The following is a 12,252-nucleotide window of genomic DNA, read 5'->3' on the forward strand; positions in this document are numbered from 1 at the left end:
TAGGAAGGAGGGAAGGAGGAGGGCGAGGAAGGAGGGAGGAGGAAGGAGGGAGGAGGAAGGAGGGAGGAGGAAGGAAGGGGGAGAAGGGGGGATGAAGGGAGGTAATAATCGGGGATGAAGGAAATATGCCCTAGAGGCAATAATAAAGTTATTATTTATTTCCTTATTTCATGATAAATGTTTATTATTCATGCTAGAATTGTATTAACCGGAAACATGATACATGTGCGAATACATAGACAAACTGAGTGTCACTAGTATGCTTCTACTTGACTAGCTCATTAATCAAAGATGGTTATGTTTCCTAGCCATGGACAAAGAGTTGCCATTTGATTAACGGGATCACATCACTAGGAGAATGATGTGATTGACTTGACCCATTCCGTTAGCTTAGCACTTGATTGTTTAGTATGTTGCTATTGCTTTCTTCATGACTTATACATGTTCCTATGACTATGAGATTATGTAACTCCCGCTTACCGGAGGAACACTTTGTGTGCTACCAAACGTCACAGCGTAACTGGGTGATTATAAAGGTGCTCTACAGGTGTCTCCAAAGGTACTTGTTGAGTTGACGTATTTCGGGATTAGGATGTGTCACTCCGATTGTCGGAGAGGTATCTCTGGGCCCTCTCGGTAATGCACATCACTATAAGCCTTGCAAGCAATGTAGCTAATGAGTTAGTTACGGGATGATGCATTACGTAACGAGTGAAGAGACTTGCCGGTAACGAGATTGAACTAGGTATTGAGATACCGACGATCGAATCTTGGGCAAGTAACATATCGATGACAAAGGGAACAACGTATGTTGTTATGCGGTTTGACCGATAAAGATCTTCATAGAATATGTATGAGCCAATATGAGCATCCAGGTTCCGCTATTGGTTATTGACCGGAGATGTGTCTCGGTCATGTCTACATAGTTCTCGAACCCGTAGGGTCCGCACGCTTAAAGTTAGATGACAGTTATATTATGAGTTTATGTGTTTTGATGTACCGAAGGTTGTTCGGAGTCCCGAATGTGATCACGGACATGACGAGGAGTCTCGAAATGGTCGAGACATGAAGATTGATATATTGGACGACTATGTTCGGACACCGGAATGGTTCCGGGAGGTTTCGGTCATATACCTGAGTACCGGGGGTTACCGGAACCCCCCCGGGAAACTATTGGGCCTTATGGGCCTTAGTGGAAAGGAGAGAGGGAGGCCAGGAGGTGGCGCACGGCCCCCCTTGCCCCAATACAAATTGGGAAAGGGAAGGGGGCGGCGGCCCCCCTTCTCCTTCCTTCTCTCCACCTCCTCCGTCCCCCTTCTCCTACTTGGAATAGGAAAGGGGGGGCAAACCTACTTGGAGTAGGATTGACCCCCCTTGGGCGCGTCTCTCCCCTTGGTCGGCCCTCTCCTCCTTTCCCCCTTTATATATAGAGGAGGGGGGCACCCCATAGACACAATAATTGATCCATTGGATCTCTTAGCCGTGTGCGGTGCCCCCCTCCACCATAGTTCACCTCGATAATATCGTAGCGGTGCTTAGGCAAAGCCCTGCGTCGATAGAACATCATCATCGTCACCACACCGTCGTGTTGACGGAACTCTCCCTCGACACTCGGCTGGATCGGAATTCAAGGGACGTCATCGAGCTGAACGTCTGCAAGAACTCGGAGGTGTCGTACTTTCGGTGCTTGATCGGTCGGGCCATGAAGACGTACGAGTACATCAACCGTGTTGTGCTAACGCTTCCGCTTTTGGTCTACGAGGGTACGTGGACAACACTCTCCCCTCTCGTTGCTATGCATCACCATGATCTTGCGTGTGCGTAGGATTTTTTTTCAAATTACTGTGTTTCCCAACAGTGGCATCCGAGCCTGGTTTTATGCGTAGATGTTATATGCACGAGTAGAACACAAGTGAGTTGTGGGCGATACAAGTCATACTGCTTACCAGCATGTCATACTTTGGTTCAGCGGTATTGTTGGATGAAGCGGCCCGGACGGACATTACGCCTACGCTTACGCGAGACTCGTTCTACCGACGTGCTTTGCACATAGGTGGCTAGCGGGTGTCAGTTTCTCCAACTTTAGTTGAACCGAGTGTGGCTACACCCGGTCCTTGAGAAGGTTAAAACAACACTAACTTGACGAACTACCGTTGTGGTTTTGATGCGTAGGTAAGAACGGTTCTTGCTCAGCCCGTAGCAGCCACGTAAAATTTGCAACAACAAAGTAGAGGATGTCTAACTTGTTTTTGCAGGGCATGTTGTGATGTGATATGGTCAAGACGTGATGAGATATAAGTTGTTGTATGAGATGATCATGTTTTGTTGAAGTTATCGGCAACTGGCAGGAGCCATATGGTTGTCGCTTTATTGTATGCAATGCAATCGCCCTGTAATTGCTTTACTTTATCACTAAGCGGTAGCGATAGTCGTAGAAGCAATAGATGGCGAAACGACAACAATGCTACGATGGAGATCAAGGTGTTGCGCCGGTGACGATGGTGATCATAACGGTGATTCGGAGATGGTGATCACAAGCACAAAGATGATGATGTCCATGCCATATCACTTATATTGATTGCATGTGATGTTTATCCTTTATGCATCTTATTTTGCTTTGATTGACGGTAGCATTATAAGATGATCTCTCACTAAATTTCAAGATAAAAGTGTTCTCCCTGAGTATGCACTGTTGCCAAAGTTCGTTGGGCCCAGACACCACGTGATGATCGGGTGTGATAAGCTCTACGCCCATCTACAACGGGTGCAAGCCAGTTTTGCACACGCAGAATACTCAGGTTAAACTTGACGAGCCTAGCATATGCAGATATGGCCTCGGAACACTGAGACCGAAAGGTCGAGCGTGAATCATATAGTAGATATGATCAACATAGTGATGTTCACCATTGAAAACTACTCCATTTCACGTGATGATCGGTATGGTTTAGTTGATTTGGATCATGTGATCACTTAGATGATTAGAGGGATGTATATCTAAGTGGGAGTTCTTAAAGTAATATGATTAATTGAACTTTAATTTATCATGAACTTAGTCCTGATAGTATTTTGCATGTCTATGTTGTTGTAGATCAATAGCTTGTGTTGTTGCTTCCCTATTTTTTATATGTGTTCCTAGAGAAAACTAAGTTGAAAGATGATAGTAGCAATGATACGGACTAGGTCCATGATCTGAGGTGTATCCTCATTGCTGCACAGAATAATTATGTCCTTGATGCACCGCTAGGTGATAGACCTATTGCAGGAGCAGATGCAGATGTTATGAACGTTTGGCTAGCTCAATATGATGACTACTTGATAGTTTAGTGCACCATGCTTAACGAATTAGAATCGGGACTTCAAAGACGTTTTGAACGTCATGGACCATATGAGATGTTCCAGGAGTTGAAGTTAATATTTCAAGCAAATACCCGAGTTGAGAGATATGAAGTCTCCAAGAAGTTCTTTAGCTAAAAGATGAAGGAGAATTGCTCAACTAGTGAGAAAGTGCTTAGATTGTCTAAGTACTACAATCGCTTGAATCAAGTGGGAGTTAATCTTCCAGATAAGATAGTGATTGGAAGAGTTCTCTAGTCACCATCACCAAGTTACTGGAACTTCGTGATGAACTATAATGCAAGGGATGACGAAAATGATTCACGAGCTCTTCGTGATGCTGAAATCGACGAAGGTAGAAATCAAGAAAAGAGCATAAAGTGTTGATGATTGATAAAGACCACTAGTTTCAAGAAAAGGGCAAAGGAAAAGAAAGGGAACTTCAAGTAGAATGGCAAGCAAGTTGTCACTCCCGTGAAGAAGCCCAAAGCTAGACCAAAGCCTGAAACTAAGTGCTTCTACTGCAAAGGAAATGGTCACTGGAAGAGGAAATGCCCTGAATATTTGTTGGTTAAGAAGGATAGCAAAGTGAACAAGGGTATATTTTATATACATGTTATTGATGTGTACCTTACTAGTTTTTATAGTAGCCCCTGAGTATTTGATACTTGTTCGGTTGCTAAGATTAATAACTCGAAACAGGAGTTACAGAATAAACAGAGACTAGTTGAGGGTGAAGTAACGATGTGTGTTGGAAGTGGTTCCAAGATTGATATGATCATCATCGTACACTTCCTATATTTTCGAGATTAGTGTTAAACCTCAATAAATGTTATTTGGTGTTTGCGTTGAGCATAAATATGATTAGATCATGTTTATTGTGATACGATTATTCATCTAAGACAGAGAATAAATTTTTATTTTGTTTACATGAATAAAACCTTCTATGGTCATACACCCAATGTTGATTGTTTATTGAATATTGATCATGGTGATACACATATTCATAATATTGATGCCAAAAGATGCAAAGTTGATAATGATAGTGCAACATATTTGTGGCACTGCCGTTTGGGTCGTATCAGTGTAAAGCGCATGAAGAAACTCCATAAAGATGGATTTTTTGAATCATTTGATGCTTGCGAACCGTGCCTTATGGGCAAGATGACTAAAACTCCGTTCTCCGGAACAATGGAACGAGCTAGTGATTTACTGGAAATAATACATACTGATGTATGTGGTCCAATGAGTATTGATGCTCGTGGCGGGTATCATTATTTTCTGACCTTCACAAGATGATTTGAGTAGATATGAGTATATCTACTTAATGAAACACAAGTCTGAAATATTTGAAAAGTTCAAAGAATTTCAGAGTGAAGTGGAGAATCATCGTAACAAGAAAATAAAGTTTCTACGATCTAATCGTGGAGGAGAATATTTGAGTTACGAGTTTGTCCTTCATATAAAACAATGTGGGATAGTTTCACAGTTCACACCACCTGGAACACCACAATGTTATGGTGTGTCCGAACGTCATAACTGCACTTTATTGGATATTTTGCGACCTATGATGTCTCTTATCGGTTTACCACTATCGCTTTGGGGTTATGCATTAGAGACAGTTGCATTCACTTTAAATAGGGCACTATCGAAATCCGTTGAGATGATGGCTTATGAACTGTGGTTTGGCAAGAAACCAAAGTTGTCGTTTCTTAAAGTTTGGGGTTACGATGCTTATGTGAAAAAGTTTCAACCTAATAAGCTTGAACCTAAATCGTAGAAGTGCGTCTTCATAGAATACCCAAAGGAAACTATTGGGTACACCTTCTATCACAGATCTGAAGGCAATATATTCGTTGCTAGGATGGATCCTTTCTAGAGAAAGAGTTTCTCTCGAAAGAAGTGAGTGGGAGGAAAGTAGAACTTGATGAGGTAATTGTACATTCTCCCTTATTGGAAAGTAGTTCATCACAGAAGACAAATCCAGTGATTCCTACACCAATTAGTGAGGAAGTTAATGATGATGATCATGAAACTTCAGATCAAGTTGCTACCGAACCTCGTAGGTCTTCCAGAATAAGATCCACACCAGAGTGGTACGGTAATCCTGTTCTAGAAGTTATGTTACAAGACCATGATGAACCTACGAACTATGAGGAAGCGATGATGAGCTCAGATTCCGCAAAATGGCTTGAGGCCATGAAATCTGAGATGGGATCCATGTATGAGAACAAAGTGTGGACTTCGGTTGTCTTGCCCGATGATCGGCAAGCCATAGAAAATAAATGGATCTTCAAGAGGAAGACGAACGCTGATAGTAGTGTTACTCTACAAAGCTCGACTTGTCGCAAAAAAATTTTTGACAAGTTCAAGTTGTTGAATACGATGAGATTTTCTCACTCATATCGATGCTTAAGTCTGTCTGAATCATGTTAGCAATTACCATATTTTATGAAATCTGGAAAATGGATGTCAAAGCTGCATTCCTTAATGGATTTATTAAAGAAGAGTTGTATATGATGCAACCATAAGGTTTTGTCAATCCTAAGGGTGCTAACAAAGTGTGCAAGCTCCAGCAATCCATCAATGGACTGGTGCAAGCATCTCGGAGTTGGAATATATGCTTTGATGAGTTGATCAAAGCATATGGTTTTATGCAAACTTTTTGGAAAGGCATGTATTTACAAGAAAGTGAGTTGGAGCACTACAACATTTCTGATAAGTACATGTGAATGACATATTGTTAATCGGAAATGATGTAGAATTTTCTGGAAAACATAAAGGAGTGTTTGAAAGGAGTTTTTCAAAGAAAGATCTCGGTAAAGCTACTTACATATTGAGCATCAAGATCTATTGAGATAGATCAAGACGCTTGATAAGATTTTCAATTAGTACATACCTTGACAAGATTTTAAAGTAGTTCAAAATGGAACAGTCAAAGAAAGAGTTCTTGCCTGTGATGCAAAGGTATGAAGTTGAGTAAGACTCAAAACCCGACCATGGCACAAAATAGAAAGAGAATGAAAATAAATTCCCTATGCCTTAGTCATAGGTTCTATAAAGTATGCTATGTTGTGTACCAGACCTATTGTATACCTTGCTCTGAGTTTGGCAAAGGAATACAATTTTGATCTAAGAGTAGATCACTGGACAACGGTCAAGAATATCCTTAGTGAGGACTAAGGAGATGTTTCTCGATTATGGAGGTGATAAAAGAGTTCGTCGTAAAGAGTTACATCGATGCAAGCTTTTACACCGATCCAGATGACTCTAAGTCTCAATCCAGATACATATTGAAAGTGGGAGCAATTAGCTAGAGTAGCTCCGTGCAGAGCATTGTAGACATAGAATATTTGCAAAATACATACGGCTCTGAATGTGACAAACTCGTTGACTAAACTTCTCTCACGAGCAAAACATGATCATACCTTAGTACTCTTTGGGTGTTAATCACATAGCAATGTGACCTAGATTATTGACTCTAGTAAACCCTTCAGGTGTTGATCACATGACGATGTGAACTATGGGTGTTAATCACATACAGATGTGAATATTGGTGTTGAATCACATGATGATGTGAACTAGATTTTTGACTCTAGTGCAAGTGGGAGATTGAAGGAAATATTCCCTAGAGGCAATAATAAAGTTATTGTTTATTTCCTCATTTCATGATAAATGTTTATTATTCATGCTAGAATTGTATTAACCGGAAACATGATACATGTGTGAATACATAGACAAACTGAGTGTCACTAGTATGCCTCTACTTGACTAGCTAATTAATCAAAGATGGTTATGTTTCCTAGCCATGGGCAAAGAGATGTCATTTGATTAACAGGATCACATCACTAGGAGAATGATGTGATTGACTTGACCCATTCCGTTAGCTTAGCACTTGATCGTTTAGTATGTTGCTATTGCTTTCTTCATGACTTATACATGTTCCTATGACTATGAGATTATGTAACTCCCGCTTACCAGAGGAACACTTTGTGTGCTACCAAACGTCACAACATAACTGGGTGATTATAAAGGTGCTATACAGGTGTCTCCAAAGGTACTTGTTGAGTTGACGTATTTCGAGATTAGGATTTGTCATTCCGATTGTCGGAGAGGTATCTCTGGGCCCTCTCGGTAATGCACATCACTATAAGCCTTGCAAGCAATGTAGCTAATGAGTTAGTTACGTGATGATGCATTACGTAACGAGTAAAGAGACTTGCCGGTAACGAGATTGAACTAGGTATTGAGATACCGACGATCGAATCTTGGGCAAGTAACATATCAATGACAAAGGGAACAACGTATGTTGTTATGCGGTTTGACCGATAAAGATCTTCGTAGAATATGTAGGAGCCAATATGAACATCCAGGTTCTGCTATTGGTTATTGACCGGAGATGTGTCTCGGTCATGTCTACATAGTTCTAGAGCCCGTAGTGTCCGCACGCTTAAAGTTAGATGACAGTTATATTATGAGTTTATGTGTTTTGATGTACCAAAGGTTGTTCGGAGTCCCGGATGTGATCATGGACATGACGAGGAGTCTCGAAATGGTCGAGACATGAAGATTGATATATTTGACGACTATGTTCGGACACCGGAATGGTTCTGGGAAGTTTCGGGCATATACTGGAGTACCGGGGGTTATCGGAACCCCCCCCCCCCCGGAAGCTATTGGGCCTTATGGGCCTTAGTGGAAAGGAGAGAGGGAGGCCAGGAGGTGGCACGCGGCCCCCCTTGCCCCAATCCGCATTGGGAAAGGGATGGGGGCGGCGGGCCCCCTTCTCCTTCCTTCTCTCCACCTCCTCCTTCCCCCTTCTCCTACTTGGAATAGGAAAGGGGGGGGGGGCAAACCTACTTGGAGTAGGATTGCCCCCCCTTGGGCGTGCCTCTCCCCTTGGCCAGCCCTCTCCTCCTTCCCCCCTTTATATATGGAGGAGGGGGCACCCCATAGACACAACAATTGATCCCTTGGATCTCTTAGCCATGTGCGGTGGCCCCCTCCACCATAGTCCACCTCGATAATATCGTAGCGGTGCTTAGGCGAAGCCCCGCGTCGGTAGAACATCATAATTGTCATCTTGCCGTCGTGCTGACGGAACTCTCCCTCGACACTCGGCTGGATCGGAGTTCGAGGGACGTCATCGAGCTGAACGTGTGCAAGAACTCGGAGGTGTTGTGCTTTCGGTGCTTGATCGGTCGGGCCGTGAAGATGTACGACTACATCAACCGCGTTGTGCTAACGCTTCCACTTTCGGGCTATGAGGGTACGTGGACAACACTCTTCCCTATCGTTGCTATGCATTGATAACCCACAAGTATAGGGGATCGCAACAGCTTTCGAGGGTAGAGTATTCAACCCAAATTTATTGATTCGACACAAGGGGAGCCAAATAATATTCTTGAGTATTAGTAGTTGAGTTGTCAATTCAACCACACCTGGATAACTTAGTATCTGCAGCAAAGTATTTAGTAGCAAAAGTGGTATGATAGTAATGGTAATAGTAGCAACAGTAAAGACACTACAACAGGAACCCCCCTTCAGCAACGCATCGATGCGTTGTCGTATGTCCATATGTGTGTTGCTATGGTCTACACCAACGGATTAGTATGTGTTGCCGTTGGTGGCGTTGCAAGGGTCTACAACAACGTATATACATGGGTTGGTAAACAGCGTGTAGAAGCGTTGTAAGATAGCAACACATAGAGTTAGAGATTAACAACATTTCATATGCGTTGGTGGATGCCCCGAGAAAAGGGTTTTCATATGGACATGGGAGATCATTGCAACGAATAGAAGCTTTGTTAGACAGCATGAACAGTTGATGATAGTTTATATATTGCCATCAAGAATTATGAGTTGGCGAATAAGAGTCGCAATATAATGAACAGAAAGTCTCGTGTATTAAATCAATTGTGTTGCATTACAAAAGAACACATTCCAAAGATTACAAGATGTGAAACAATCTAGTAGTAGCCCAATTGTCAACCTTGCAATCAACTACAATGGTTGAAATGTTGACCTTAAATATGACATTCTAATTATCTAATAGTGGCCACATTCTCGATGTTGCCATCAACATCTGACCCAAGCATCATCACTTCTTGGCAATCTACAACAACAAATAAATAAGATGAGTAACGTATGGCAGAAAAAAACTGGTTAACGCAGTAGAAATTCAAAGAAGGAGCACCATGGTAGCTCTGTACAAAGATTATATATCAAATGTTTGTAAACTGCAGATTCAGCATCTGGTTGGTAATTTAGAAGACCAAATATATGTATACTGACATCAAATTTGATTGGTTAACAAATTGTAACCTGCATGAGCCAATAACACCCTTGGTGAACTGGGGAAACAAAATTAAGTTCTTCTTACAAAACACATTGTAGATCGGCTGCTAGTCATCAATAAATCATTATTCATACGCTGGTATCTAGCAAAATTGTTTATCTCATTTTAAATACTGTATACTGAATATGAACTCTGAATTAATCTGAAATCCTAAGGAAGTGATATTAGTATGCTGAAAATCTATTTAATAAATAAATATAGCGATATTAGTATGCTGAAAATCTATTTAATAAATAAATATATTTTTCAAGGGACATGGTTCAGTATTCATGTAAGTGATTACTATACTAATAGGTAGGCTACTTTTTCAACAACGTGCAGTTAGTGTTGTTTGAACCAAAAAATTGCTTGCAAAAAAGAATACTGTAACAGTTTAAAGTACATTGCTAAATGAGATGGGCAATGCAAAAACTAAACATCCTTGGGTCATGTCATTTTTATTTTCCTAGTACTGTACATGCAGGTAACTTTTCCTCCTTGGCCAAACAGTTACCCGTACATAATCAGTAGCTGTAACTATACTTACTTAGATCCATCTGACTTCTCAGTACTGCATCTTGCATTATATTCGCTGCATTAGTTCGGCCGAGTCGCTGTTGTCCATAAAGGAGATGCACCTAACCTCGCCTGTACAACCCATCAAGGAGAGACATTGTTCCTGCCCTGCACATTTACAACTAAACCAAATTTTAAACCCAAAAATGAGCATAGTCGAAGCCTGGAATGGCTACCCGGTGGATAATATTGGTGTAACTGATGATGCGGACACCAAAATAGATAGAAGTGGGGCGGCACAAGAAACATATAGAACCTACAAGAACGAGTTAAGATGTGCAGAGATGTGCATGTCTGACTCATTTCTTTACTGCAAAGTGTGTCAAACAAATTAATGAGATTCATAACACTGATAAGGGGATCTTTTTTTCTCCATAAAGTAATCAAAATGTCATTCGCCGTTAATAGTGTTGACCCATTGATCCTTGAAGATCCACTTTGATGACATGGTCACAAACTAGGATAAGTTTGAGATAATATGGCAGCTAATTGAATGAGTCTGATGATCAACTTCAATTGAAAATATTAGTAATTAAGTATTCACCTACATACTATATAATAGCAAGAAAATCAAAGAAATTAAATGCATCACAAAAACAGTTTGTCAGAAAAGGAGGAAGCAAATATTCTTCCTGTGAATTAACACAGATAACCACAGTTCCATATATGTAAATCAGTCAGCTAAGTAGCAACAACCTGCAGATGGAGAACTAGATAGGAAACATGCCTAAAATTGAACATCCGGAAAGGAGAAGAGGGAGCTTGGGCCGCCCTATTCTACAACACTACAGCGGGAAATCCAGCGAAGATGTTGACATACTAAAATGACTAAGAACTGAAAGATCCAGCAGAGAAATATGGATGCGTCGCCATCGACGCTGGTGAATCAGATCGACGGAGGGCGGGAATTGCGGCTGAGAAAGGTTGGACTGAGAAAACTAGAGGATTGCAGAAGTACGTACGGTGATGATGTTCTGGTGGCGGAGGCAGAGGGAGACCACGAAGGCTGCGCTTGAACTAGGCGGCGATGGCGGGATCCAACTCTAGCTGGCTCACCATCTTGATGGCGACGTTGCGGATGGCGTACCAGATGCGAACCTGGCCCGGATCTCAAACTTGGATAGGTCGGTGTTCCAGAAGTCCTCCCCGTCGCTCCAGATCGTGGCCCCCGGTGGCACCACCAAGTACTTGGAAATCAAATCCAAAATTTCCTGCGAGAAAGATTTGGGTGAGGGGTTAATGATTCTTTCTCGACTCTGCATTTCAGTATGTTGCTCCAGGATAAGCATGCCGGGAGGCTTGATCTGCGTTTGATCCGAGAACCAGGGTGGCGAGGAGATGATTGTGGAGACGGAGAGGAAAATTAGGAGCAAGTGGGTACGAGGAGGAGGTTAGCTATTTTTTAAGTGGGAGGAAAGGGAGGAGGCATTCGCGGGGAGGTGGGAGAGGAGGCCACGGCCCAACACATGATGTCTCTCCGTTGCTAATGATGCGTTGGTGTATGTATGTTCTTGTTGTAGTGGTAGGAGGTGCTACCTCGATGGCGGTGGTGCGCGGGCGATGGCGGCGGCTGGCAACGGCAACAGAGATGGAGTGAGAGTGAGTGAGGGAGAGGAAACTAATGAGCCGGGCGAGGTAGGCCAGGATACATGCGCTACGGCAAATGGCAGTACCAATAGCACGCCTCTAGCAACGGTCGCTATTGCTAATATGGGCCCAGCACCTGCCCACGTGTAGTTTTAGTAGTAGCATGGGCCATGCATCTGATACGTCTTCAACGTATCTATAATTTTTGATTGATCCATGCTATTATATTACCCGTTTTTGATGTTCATGGGCTTTATTTTATACTTTTATATCATTTTTGGGACTAACCTACTAACCGGAGGCCCGGCCCGATTTGTTGTTTTTTGCGTATTTCAGTGTTTCGAAGAAAAAGAAATATCAAACGGAGTCCAAACGGGATGAAACCTTCAGGAGAGAACTTTTCGGAACAAATGCAAACT

General features: G+C 42.2%; 1 long non-coding RNA gene across 1 annotated transcript; it reads right to left on the minus strand.

Moving 5' to 3' along the window:
- Window positions 1–9,220: 9,220 nt before the first annotated feature.
- LOC119341689 lies at window positions 9,221–11,708 on the minus strand. Its single transcript, XR_005165243.1, has 3 exons — window positions 11,209–11,708; window positions 10,218–10,354; window positions 9,221–9,448 (listed from the first exon to the last, which is right to left on the minus strand). It is a non-coding gene; the product is annotated as an uncharacterized LOC119341689 (long non-coding RNA).
- Window positions 11,709–12,252: the final 544 nt, after the last annotated feature.

Source organism: Triticum dicoccoides, chromosome 7B (assembly GCF_002162155.2).
Source record: "Triticum dicoccoides isolate Atlit2015 ecotype Zavitan chromosome 7B, WEW_v2.0, whole genome shotgun sequence".
Classification (NCBI taxonomy): domain Eukaryota; kingdom Viridiplantae; phylum Streptophyta; class Magnoliopsida; order Poales; family Poaceae; genus Triticum; species Triticum dicoccoides.